Source organism: Aythya ferina, assembly GCF_964211825.1.
Source record: "Aythya ferina genome assembly, contig: HAP1_SCAFFOLD_79, whole genome shotgun sequence".
In the NCBI taxonomy this organism is placed as follows: domain Eukaryota; kingdom Metazoa; phylum Chordata; class Aves; order Anseriformes; family Anatidae; genus Aythya; species Aythya ferina.
This window is the reverse complement of record NW_028181433.1, coordinates 658,632-671,886: the sequence shown is the minus strand read 5'-3', so window position 1 is coordinate 671,886 and position 13,255 is coordinate 658,632.

The window sequence follows — 13,255 nt, the reverse complement described above, 5'->3', positions numbered from 1 at the left end:
GTGTCAGCCCTGGCAACCTGCAGGCCCTGAATGATGCCTGGCAGCAGCACGGGAAGTTTTCTTGCCTGGAGGAAGGACAGAGTTTCCGTTTGGTGAAACGATGAAAGGCCACCCTGGGCAGAAGCCTGTGGTGCCAGAGCACCAGGCTGCCATCTTGCTCACGCAGAGGCAGCACGACGAAAAGGAGGGCAGCTGAGCAAAGACTCTGTGCCCCCTTTCGGACCCGCCCCAAAAGGTACATGGCATGCATGGAAAGCTCCCCAGAGAGCCGCTGGGCCCCTCCATGGCCAGCTCATTTCTTGGCCATTTCTTCTGCGCCACAGAGCTGCGGGCAGAGCAGAGCTCTCCCAGCTGGCCGGGAGCAGGCCATGATACCTTCAGGACAAAGGCCCACCGGCCTTCACAGTAGTGTGCCCTACTCACCATGACAGGTGTCTCTGACGCTCGGAGGAGAGCGCTGAGCACCAGCGAGTGCGTCACTCGGTTGGGATGCTTCAAGAGCCTCTGGAGATGGTGCAGGGCCCCCGAGTCGTCTTCTCCAACATCTGGGTGGGCCAGCAGCTGAAAGGAACACAGCATTGAGAGACTGTCAGAGGCTGCAGGCAGCTCCCGGCTCTCCCGGCGCCTCAGGCCAGGGGCCCCGGGGCCAGGCAGCCTGTCCTGGGGCAGCTGTGGCTGTGGAGGGCCGCAGGGCCGCTGAGTGCCCTGTGCCTGGCAGCACCCAGCAGCCTTTCTTTGCTTGCTGCTCCTGCACGGACGTCCTGGAGGAGCTGCCAGTTTGGGGGTAGATGGGCAGAGGCACACACACGGCCCTGAAGAGGAGCAAGGCCTCGTCCAGTAACTCACCGCCAAGTGAGGGATGCAGTTGTCCTCTGAGATGAAGCCCGGGAGCCTGCGCAGCTTCTGCTCCTGGAGCACGCTAAGTGTCTCCCTCAGGACATTCTCCATCGTCTGGTGCTGGGAGAACATGGTTTCCCACATGGCCAGGGCAGCGCTGCAAGGACGAAGCACTCAGTCAGCAGGGCACACTCCGCCCCAGCGCCGTGGCCTGCACAGGCCCCGCAGGCCCCAGGCTGTCCTGCAGCCCTGGCCCTGCCGCCCCCCTCCCTTGGGGTGCCCTGGGAGCCTTGTCCAGGCAAGCAGGAGAGGGCAGAGATGACGTTCCCTGTGGTGGCAGGGATCCTGGCTGGCTTGCTCAGCTCTGGCTGCCCTGGCTGTGGCCAAGGAACCACGGCTGGCAAGCATGGCGGCGTGGAGGGCCCTGCTCTGGAAACGCAGCGTGCAGTTTGCTGTGGATGTGTCAGGCGGATGTGTCCTGTCCCCTCCCCTCCCATACAAGAAGCCCTGAAGGTTGGCATGCCTGTCAGATGATGGCGAGATCTGCAGCAGGGTGCTGGCCACCTCCCTTGGCCGCTGGTTGGCCAGCCAGAGGATGAGGATGTCCAGGCTGCGCCGGGCTGATGCCGTGTTGATGCACTCCACGTGTCTGTAGATGCACCTCACGATCTCTGGCACCTGGAGAGGCAAAAGTGGAGTGCAGACGTATTTTCAGCCACTACTCACACAACTGCCCTTCCCATCGCTCTGGGATGGCTTCCAGGGATTGCCTGAGGTGCCTGAGAGGGCTGGACGTGGCAGGGAGGAAGCGGGGCCTGACATGGGCTAACGGGCAGGGCAATCCAACTACAGGCCACTTACGTCGGTCAGCCAGGAGGCAGGGTCTTCGATGGCCATATCCAGAACAATGCCGGCCTCCTGCTTGTCGTATATGTTGGAGTCTCTCAGGGCTTCAATGACCTGGAGGATGACGTCTGTCCTCTGAGACTGCTGGAGGTATTTTCCAAAGTTCTGCAAGGAGGAAGGGACGTAAGACACGTTGCAGCAAGTGCCCTGATGGTGCTGCAGAACTGAGCGGTGAGAGCAGCTCTGGAGACAGATGCCTGGCCGTGCTGGCAGCAGCGCCCACGGGAAAGCAGGAAGCAGGGGCTGCAGTCCCTGCGTGGTGGGGGCTGAGAAGAGCCCTCAGGGTGAGGGACCAGGGTTGGAGGCACGGGCCCAGGGTGCTGGCCCTGCAGATATGTGGGGCTTGCCGGTGGCCAGGAGGGCCAGGAGGAGCTGCTGCTGTGAGGCTGGAGTACCGCCTATGGAGAGGTCCTACTCAGGGACAGCAGGACCGCGCGGGCCAGAACAGCGAGGCCACACCAGCCGCACTGATGCCGGAGCCCTGTGTTCCCACAAGTCTCCTGCTGCTGCTGGGACAAGTGTGCCAGGAAGGGAGGAACTCATTACCGTGGCAATGTCCGTGGTAGTGGGCGAAGGAAGCCACGGTACGGCCTTGGCTTTCCCTTGAGGCTGTTGACTAGCTTCTGGTGCTGTTCTTCCTAAACACGGCAGCGGAGGGGGACAAAAAGAAGAAGATTCACAAGGACAAGCCACTTTTGTTAGGAGGCTTACCAAGTGGCGAAAAGAGCTTTTGAGTAGGAATGGCTGAGGAGGGCGGAGATGCTGCAGAGCCCTATGTTAGCACTATGTTAGCACTATCTGAGCTGCATAAAACCGTGCATGTGGTTCACTAAACCTTCCAATTCTTCTTAGATGTGAGAACATTTCACCACCAGGAATGGGAGGCAGTGTTGGACAGAGATGGAAAGCAAAGGCAGACAGCTGATGGGAGCAACGGAGATGGCAAGAGAGCAAGGGGTGACGTGTGCCTCAGGGGTACGCATGCAAATGCTCCCAGCCTGGGACACGCAAAGGAACGAGAGCCCTGCGTGCAATCGCACAACTAAAACGCTCTTGGCCTAACTGAGGTGTGGGGGGTGGCTCGAAGGGCTGGAGCGCTGTAGTGCAGGGATACGAGGGGTACATACAGGGATCCTCTCTCTAGGAAGACCGCTCTAGAGGTCTCCACAAGAGCGCTCCTTGGCACTACTTAGGAAAAGAAGCAAGTGCCTCAGGCAGTGCCTGTGTCTGGAGGGGAAGGAAGCCCAACACAGCTTCTCTTACTGTTTGTCTGGAGGAATCGGAAGAGGTAGTGAAGGGCATCCAAAGCCTCCCATCGTAGCTGCCAGTTCTTGCAAGTGTGGCAAAGGAGGAGCCATCCCACCAACTGTCCCAGGAGCGGCACATTGCACTCTGTGCATCCGTTCGTGGGTCCTCCATCGGCGCTGTGGTCCTGGGCGAGGGAGACAAGGAGGGAAGTGCTGTGGGAGGCAGCTGGGGCCGAAGTCCTGGAGCCAAGAGTGTGCCCAGGGCTGGGTCCCAGGTGAGTCAGCAGCCTCGGCCATGCCTGCTCTCCCACCGTGCTCCCTGGGCGCTTGAGGCCTGCACAGGACGGGGGGCAGAGCTGGCGCCTGAGAGTGCTCTCAGGGACTGCGAACATCCCCCAGGATCGGGGTCCATGGGCAAAGGAGGGCTGAAGGCCCTTGCTTCAGGGCTGAGCCCTAGCTGAGGGTCTGTAGCCGGGCTTGCCTCGGCAGCACCCCTGAGCTGCAGGCTGATGTGGTCTGCGGGGAAGGGGAGGTGGGCTGGCTGGAGGGGTGCGTGGCTCCTTACCTCCGGTGAGAATCTTGTGGGTAGCCATCTGGTCAGCTTCACGGCCCTCCCCACGGCCCTCTCGCAAATAGCTTCGCTGTGGGAGCTGGCAAAGGGCAGCAGAATCTGTGAGGGGAGAAAGTGCTGGTCTGCCCTGGGAGCTGATGCCTTCTAAAGCAGGAGCATCAGTGCTGGGCTCCCGCAGCCCTCCGATCTCGGGAGGAAAGCGCCGCGGACAGGGAGGCAGGTGGACAGCAGCAGCACCAGTGGTGACCAGTGCAGTGCCTCGGAAGAGGGGTCCAATTCCTGCCGCTGCGTTGACGCAAAGGAAGCCCAGGAGCGCCATGGGCAAGGCTTTTCTCCGACACAGGAGGAGTCTGTGGAGGGGAAAGGTCTGCAGCCAGGGGATACGGGGCTGCCAGAAGACCTGAGTGGGCAGCCCCCGGTTCCCCCAAGGGAGGCGGGCACCCTTCCTGCCCTGTGCTGCCTGTGCGTGGCACTGCAGTAGGGCCTGTCCGTTCCGGAGTGGATGCTGAATTCCCTCCGGGTGAGGAAGCGCCCCTGGGAACCCCGCTCTTGGCAAGTGGCAGACCTGCAAGATGTCCTGCAGCTCCCAGAAGCCGGAGACAGGAGAATTTCTGATGAATAGGCCCAGCATGCGGTCCATGGCGTCCAGGGTCTGCAAGGACAACAAAGGGGTGGCAGTGGATCTCCAGTCCCTCTCCCTCTGCCAGGATCTGCACAGATCTCAGCACAGAGCAGCCAGGGATCAACCCAGAGGGATGGGTGTTCCAAGAGCTCTCCCAGAACATACCTCCAAGTAGTTGATGCGGCTTGGGCCCTCCAAATGCTCGTGTGAGGGCAGCAGGAATACACTGTTGAAAGAGGCGAGCAGGATGCTCTTCTTCCTGCCCTCCAGTGCTGACTTGACATAGCTGCAAAGAAAGCAAGGGGCCTCATTGTCACGTTGTCATGGAGCAGGGCCTCAGGGCCTCAGGGAGGAGAACGCAGCACTGCGGGGCCTCGGTCCCTGCCATGGGGGCTGCCTTCCACCTTCCAGAAGCCCCGAGGCTTGGCGAGCAGCGGCCCCGCGGCCGGCACTGCCAGGCTGCTGCCTAGACAGGGGAAGCCTGGAAGCCAGGCCCAGGGCCAGAGCAGGGGCTGGGCACGTACCTCAAGTGGCCAAGTGCAAGCATGGCTTGCTGCTGCACCGCTGTGTTCAGAACGTCCAAGGGCTCGTCTTCCAGCAGCACCTGCAGAGCACAACCGGGATGGCACCAGGCATCGGGCAGCACAGCTTGGCAGCGCCAGCAGAGCTGGTCCAGGTCAGAAGGGCCGGTGGAGCCCCAGTGCCCCCAGCCAGCTGTGGCACCAGAGGGCCGCCCTGCCACCTCCCTGCTGCTGACGGGGCTTCTCAATGGCCCCAAGGCCGTCAGCGGCAGCTGAGTGTCCACGCAGCGCTTGCCCCCGCCAAAGCCCTCGAGAGTCCCGTCCCCACAGCCTGCCCTTGCACCCCTCCCAGAGCCACCAGGGGGTGTCCCCTCACCTTAATATGCTCTGCCAGCTGGTATTTGCTGCAGAAGGCATCGAGGCCGCTCCACAGGCCGCGCCTTCTGGCAGTTCTGAACACTCTGATGACGCTCCTTAGGAACTTCATCTTCTGGCTTTTATCCTGGCAGCCGGGTGGCAGAGAGAACAACGGGGAGCGTGAGAGGGGAGACCCATGGCCGGCAGCAGGACCAAAGCCTCGAGGGGCTCAGGGCTGTGCGGGGCTCCTGGAGGGCGGCAGCTCTGCCTCGCCAGCAGCCCGCCAGCATCCTGGCAGCAGAGCTGCGCGACCCTCAGGAGACACAGGCACAGCCACCATGGCAAGGCCACACCTACCTGTTGTGTGCTGCTGATGAAGGACATAATGCTGTGCAAGCTCTCCGCTTCTTTCTTGTAGACAGCTAACTTGTCAGCTTCTAAGAAGGCAGGAGAAGAAGGAGGGTTGTAGAGGGTGGCCAAAGGCAGGAGGGAGGAGAGGAAGGAGCTCTGGCCTCCCTCCAGCCCCGTGCTTGCTCCCTTGGCACAACCTCCCTGGGGGTGTCTGGGGGCTGGGCTGCCATGCTGGTCCTGACGCTGAGCAGGGTGCTCTTGCTGGCCCCCCCGCTCCCTAGCCCCAGCCCTGCTCCCCCTGATGGGGGCCCTCGCTCACCATTCAACAGCGGCCCATGGTGTTCAGTGGGAGCTGTGTTCTCCTGACGAGCCTCGGGCTCCACCCAGGCCAGCATGGGCCTACTGGGTGGTCGTCTCTCCCCCATCCTGCGGGCTGAGGGTAGAGAAGAGGCAATCTCACAGAAATGGCTCGGCGCTGTGTGAAGACGCGGGCTACGCTCGGGGACTGCTCCGCAGCCTCGTGCTCCTGCCCTGTCCCGTCACAGCCGTGCCGGACACTGGGTGGCCGGGGCTGGCTGCTCTGGCTTTTATAGGCAGCAGTGGGGAGTGCCCCGATGACGTCACAAAGGGCCCTTCTGTGACCCGCTGCCGACTCGGGGAGGGCCGGGTGTCCCCTGCAGGGGCACAGGGGCAGCTTGGAGAGAGGGAGGTGGGGGAATCTCATCGAGTCGAGATAGAGCGCTGACGGCATTAAGCTAGGATGCTACTCAGTGTCTTTGCTAACCGTGGTGCATTGTGCAAATTACCTAAAGCAAGAAGCCGTGGGCCCCTTCCCAAGGTCAGTCTCCTATGAAGACTGGGAGCCTGTCTTAAGAAACTGGCAGAAACTGGTCCTGCGGATGGACAAGAGCCAAGGAGCAACTGAGTCTGCGCAGAGACAAGAGGTCAAGGAGCGGAGACGAGGAAGAGTCACCAACCTTCATCCCCACAACCCCCGACGACCACCACCAAGACACACTGCGCAAGCGCAGATGGGAAGAGTTTCCAGCAATGACTGCTTGGGACTCATTTTAAGACGAAACGGGGACAGGTGATGAGTATGTGAAGCTTCAGGCCTATGTAACTCTTCGCTGTAGATAAGCAAGGCAAGTTGCCACGTCGGGTGCGCACATCTTTGGTAGGACTACCCCCCGTTCTGCCCAGCGCTGAATAAACATACCTGCTTTTCAGTCTTACTGATTGTGGAGTCCTTTTTCCTCAAGTCAGCTTGCCTGTGGGCACCGGGCTCCTCTCAGGGTCTGCTGAGGCCCCCGTTTGCTCTCGTGTCTCTTGCCATCCAGCGTGTCCCATACCCCGGGGAACACCCTTCAGCACACTGTGGAGCCCTGCCTGTCCCCTTCCGCAAGGGTCAATGTTGAAGATTGACTCCACCTTAAGGGACATAGTGCCTTTTGTGGCTTCTCTCTTCTCTTTGAAACAGCGAGGATAAAACAGAAAAGATGTAACATAGCAAGCTGAAGGGATTGCTGAACTTGATAAATTGTTGTATCGGCCTTAGTTTTGTATCGGCCTTGCTTTTGTATCGCGCCTTGCTTTTGTATATAAGACTCAGTTCTAGCCACAAAATCAAGGCTGAAGAAGAAACACGGTGCCCATTAAATTAGCCTTAATTGAATTAGCCTTTTTTTGCCTGCTCCTCCTGCATGTACGTCCTGGAGGAGCTGTACATTTGGGGGTAGATGGGGAGGGGTGAGGGTTGTCATATTTACCCAGATATTGCCCCTTACATAATCGTATCTCCCTATCTCTAAGGGGGAAACAGATCCTAGGCCAGGAGCTGGTGGGGCTCATTGAGAGGGCTTTAAACTAGGTAAGATGGGGGACGGGGCTGAAACAAAGCTTGTTAGAGCTGTGCCGGGGGGACAATGGCAAGGCTGGGAGAGAAGGCAATGGCCCAAGTGAAGTGCATCTCTACTAATGCATGCAGCATTGGTAATGGCATGCATTAATGCCATGAGCGCAGTGTTGTGGGGAAATCCCTGAGTGCGTGCAGCAGGCTTCAGAATTCACTTGCAGAGGCAGAAAATGTCCCCATCCCGCAGCACCGCTGCATCCTGCCAGCGTGCAGGGTTCTTTAGGTGGGTCAGAGTGTATGGGCTGATGCGTTTCCAAGTTGAGAGAGAGAAGCACGTCTTTTTGAGGTAACAACTCGTAGGATCTTTGAGAGTAAAGCAATCTTTGCAGTAGTAGGTGCCTTTCCTGCATGCAGCTCTTCTTCAAGTGAGTAATTTTTACAGCGTGCTTATGGATAGTTGTTGTTTTGTTAACAACTTCTTACGTCGTCGTTAACAAATGATGTTATTTTGCGTGTTTTCTCTGTGGTTCTAGGTCCCTTATGATTTTTGCAGAATTACGGGGCTTACTGCAATCGTGACCTTATGCCTTCACCTGTATTTCAAATATTATCAAAGTTGCAACATTGGTGGTAAAGTGATGGAGCAGGGTTTAGGGGAAATGTTTCATCCAAGTTCCCTGTGCCAGGGTGTATCTGAAAACAACAGCAGTAGGCATGTAAGATGTAGCCTTTTTCAGGGTTGGAGACAGTTTCTTTTGTTTTTGGAGCTTTTTCCTGCTCTTTTGCTGGCTGTAGAGCCTTGTAACCTTCTGGATTTTAAGTGCTTGGAATTCTCTTAATAGGGGGATATTTAGTATCAGTTGCTGGCTAACTTGGTTTTGGGATGTAGTGGCATATGCTTCTGTTTTGGGGTTATAAATGAATCTACAAATATAATATTTTTAACCTTTTTGGGCTATATTTTAATCTCTAGATATATCAAGCCATTCTTTGTGAATCCTCTTCAGAAGATAGGCGCAGTATTATCAAGAGACTGAGCAGGGTCACCTTTTTCATCTGTGAAGGATAAGTCTGCAATTAGCCCTGCTGGGGCTGCTGTGCATTCATGTCCTGTTGGCATTTGTGGACTTGTAGTGGTTTAACCTGGCCGGCAGCTAAACACCACACAGCTGTTTGCTCACCCTCCCCCCTCCCTGTCTGGGATGGGAGAGAAACGGGAAAGCGAAGCCCGTGAGTTGAGATAAAGACAGTTTATTAAGACAGGAAAATAATAATAACAATACATGTAATAATAATAACAATAATGATGATAATAGTACTACTACTAATAATGTGTACAAACAAGTGATGCACAATGCAATTGCTCACCACCCGCTGACCGATGCCCAGCCTAACCCTGAGCAGTCTGGCCCCCCTCCCCCAACTAGCCACCCCTATATATTGTTTAGCATGACATCAGATGGTATGGAATACCCCTTTGGCCAGTTTGGGTCACCTGTCCTGGGTCTGTCCCCTCCCAGCTCTTGCTACACCCCCAGCCTGCCCATTGGCAGGACAGAGCAAGAAGCTGAGATGTCCTTGGCTTAGTATAAGCACTGCTCTGCAACAATTAAAACATCGGGGTGTTATCAGCACTCTTCTCATCCTAAGCCAAAACATAGCATTCTACCAGCTACTAGGAAGAAAATTAACTTTGTCTTAACTGAAACCAGGACATCTATCCACCCCTTATTCCATACCATTTATGTCATGCTCAGGTTACACTCTTTTGCATACATTCTAATTAATCGCTATTTTCGTCTAGGGTATATAGTAATCATGGTAGTGATGACATACAGTATTATATAGTAATTAACATGATACAATTCAATTCATGGGCTATTCTCACCCAGTATTAAATCCCCTTGAGGTACACACCGGATCTCTCCGTTCTTTTGCATTACCCACCAAGTGCATCCAGGTCCCTGAGCAAAAGCAATTCCCTGAATGGGTTTGCCTTTTCCTGAGGCAGGAGTAGCCCAGACTGTTTCTTACGTGCACTACAGGAACTTTATCCCCTTCTACAGTACGTAACAGGTTGATTGGGCAGGTCTAGCTTGGTTGGCAGATCCCCTAGTATTGGCTAACCAGGTGGCCTTTGCTAAATGCGTATCCCAATTTTTGAATGTCCCAGCACCCATTGCTTTCAATGTAGTCTTTAACAGTCCATTGTATCGTTCAACTTTCCCGGAGGCTGGTGCATGATAGGGGGTGTGATACACCCACTCAATACCATGCTCTTTGGCTGAAGCATCTGTAAGGTTGTTTCGGAAATGAGTCCCATTGTCTGACTCTGTTCTTTCTGGGGTGCCATGTTGCCACAGGACTTGCTTTTCAAGGCCCAGGACAGTGTTCCAGGCGGTGGCGTGAGGCACAGGATATGTTTCCAGCCACCCGGTGGTTGCTTCCACCATTGTAAGTACGTGGCACTTGCCGTTGCAGGTTTGAGGGAGTGTGATGTGATCAATCTGCCAGGCCTCTCCATATTTATCTTTCAGCCATCGTCCTCCATACCAAAGAGGCTTTGACCGTTTGGCTTGCTTGATTGCAGCACATGTTTCACAGTCATGAATAACCTGTGCTATAGCGTCCATGGTCAGGTCCACCCCTCGATCACGAGCCCAACTGTATGTTGCATCTCTACCTTGATGGCCTGAGGTGTCATGGGCCCATCGGGCTATAAATAATTCACCTTTATGCTGCCAATCCAGGTCCACCTGAGCTACTTCAATCTTAGCAGCCTGATCCACCTGCTGGTTGTTTTGATGTTCTTCAGTAGCCTGATTCTTGGGCACATGAGCATCTACATGGCGTACCTTTACAGCCAGGTTCTCTACCCGAGCAGCAATATCTTGCCACAATGCAGCAGCCCAGATGGGTTTGCCCCTGCGCTGCCAGTTGTTTTGCTTCCATTGCTGTAACCATCCCCACAGGGCATTTGCTACCATCCATGAATCGGTGTAGAGATAGAGAACTGGCCGTTTTTCTCGTTCAGCAATGTCTAAAGCCAGCTGAATGGCCTTCGCTTCTGCAAACTGGCTCGATTCACCTTCTCCCTCAGCAGCTTCTGCAACTCACTGTGTAGGACTCCATACAGCAGCCTTCCATCTCTGATGCTTCCCCACAATACGACAGGACCCATCAGTGAACGGGGCATATTTCTTCTCATTCTCTGGTAACTGGTTGTACAGTGGGGCTTCTTCAGCACGACCCACCTCCTCCTCTGATGATATCCCAAAGTATTTGCCTTCTGGCCAGTCCATAATCACTTCCAAAATTCCTGGGTGACTGGGGTTTCCTATTCGAGCCCGCTGAGTAATCAGTGCAACCCACTCACTCCATGTAGCATCAGTTGCATGATGTGTAGAGGGGACCCTTCCTTTGAACATCCAGCCTGGTACTGGCAATCGGGGTGTTAGGAGGAGCTGCGCTTCAGTACCGACCACCTCCGAAGCAGATCGAACTCCTTCATATGCTGCCAATATCTTCTTTCCAGTTGGAGTGTAGTGGGCCTCAGATCCTCTGTATTCCCAATTCCAAAACCCCAGGCGTCGACCTTGACTATTGAAAGGTGAATGAGTCTTTCTGATCACTTCTTGGCTCTCCAATTGACGAATTAGCTTATGGATGGGAATCAGGGAGTCTCGGGTAGTGCGATATTGCCGCCGGTGCACAGTTGTGGTAGCAATTGGCACTTGGTGTTCTTTGACCCTCAGCAACCCCACAACAGAGGGGTCCTCTGAGAGACCAGGCGAGGTAGAGAATTGTTTAATGCCCTCTGTCTCTAAGGCAGCTATACCAAAAGCCCACCGGAACCTTTTTGGGTCCTTGAAATATCCTCTTCTAAGATAGTCTATGCCAAGGATACATGGAGCATCCGGGCCAGTCACAATGCGGTGCTTTTCCCACTCATTCCCAGTCAGACTCACTTCAGCCTCCAATACAGTCAACTGCTGAGATCCCCCTGTCACTCCACAAATACAGATGGGCTCTGGCCCTTTATAGCTCGATGGCATTACAGTACCTTGTGCAGCGGTGTCTACTAAAGCCTTATACTTCTATGCGTCTGACGTGCCAGGCCATCGAATCCACACAGTCCAATAAACTTGATTGTCCCTTTCCTCCCCCTGGCTGGAGGCAGGGCCCACCTAATCCTGGTCAGAATCTTCTTCATTTCTGTGTTTGAAGGACTGTCTGCTGGACGTTGGAGCAGCAAACTTTTCAGAGAATTCCTTTTTCCCAATTGTTTTCTTTTGCAACTCACGTACCTGTGCCTCTAGGGTCGCGGTAGATTTTCCATCCCATTTTCTCATGTCCTCTCCATGGTCTCGTAAGTAAAACCACAGTGTGGCACAGGGTGAGTACCCACCATATCATCTTCCTTGTGCGGATGAACGCTTACCCCGATAGCTAAGAAACTGCTTTGCACAGGTGGGGAGGAAAATAATCTCTCTTCAAGTTGGTGAACCTTTTCAGAAAGTTTCTCCCAAGTGTTCTCTTTTGGTCGGTGGACACTGGTTGGTTCAGGTGGGGAGGAAGATAGATTCTCTTTAAGTTGGTGGAACTCTTTAGAAAGTTTCTCCACAGCTGAGATGCAGGCCTGTAAGGAAGAGGAGAGACTTTCTTTGTACTGCCAGAGTTGTTTAGCCACTTCATCCACTGTGGGTTCCTCATCCTCTTTCCAGGCCATTATTGCCAATGAGCTGGCATATGATGATGGTGCACTCCGTACAAACTTCCGCCACATGGGTCGCGTACACCTGACTTCATCTGGATCTGTGGATGTTTGTCTGAGGTCTGGATCCTCATAAATCACTTCCCGTATGGCTAATTCCCTCAGGTACTGGATTCCCTTCTCCATAGTGGTCCAGTTGCCTGGTAGACATTCAAGTTCTTCCTTGAAGGGATACCTTTCCCTCACAGCTGAGAGGAGACGCCTCCAGAGGCTGTGAGATTGTGCTCCATCTGCAATTGCTTTGTCAATGCCTGCATCTCTAGCAAGGGATCCCAGCCGCTTGGCTTCCCTGCCGTCTAATTCCACACAATTGGCTCCAGTGTCCCAGCACCGGAGCAGCCAGGTGACAAGCTGCTCACCTATACAACGACCAAAATCTTTTCGCACATCTCGTAGCTCACGCTCGTATAGGTTTCGGGTAGTTACTGTTGATTTTTCGGCATCCTCATCTTCCTCCTTCTGAATCCCTGATGGCCCAGCGTCGTCGTCATCTCTATACCTAGATTTGGCAGAAGACTCTCTGCGTTCGAAATGATCTGAATCTCTATACCATTTTTTCACCTTCTCTACAGGGTCAACTTGCACTGCTACAGCTCGTTTCTCTGACCCCGTTACAGGGTCTGCCACAGGGGTTGGAATACCCTCTGCAGGGTCAACTTGCACGACTACCGCTCATTTCTCTGACCCAGCCACAGGAGCTGGAGCGGCTGCAGGAACTGGAACTGGGGTGGCTGCAGAGTCCACCGTAGGGGTCGCAGTGGCCGTTGGATCTGTCACAGGACTTGGAGTGGCCGCAGGGTCTGTCACTAAGTTGATAGCAGTATCAATGGCAGCTCGATAGGCATAAGCCAGGCCCCAGCACGTTACAATGATTTGTGTTACTTTGGAACTGTCAGAGTCGTGACACCTTTTTTTCAAGCATTCTGCCAGATTTTTAGGATTTTGCAGTTGTTCAGGGGTGAATTTCCAAAACACTGGGGGTGCCAACTGCTCTAGATGCCTGCCCATATCCTCCCATACTCCCTGCCACCCACAACTATACTGCCTCCGGGCAGATCTCCGGATGAGCTTCCTAAGTAGTTGTTTAACTTTGAGCAAAACCTGAAGCACATTCAGGAGGCATAACAACAAGACCATGCTGGTCTGACTATCCCAAGGATATTCAGTATCTTGGAGAGCTATTGTAACAAGCTTGGAGGATAAGAGGGTGGTGA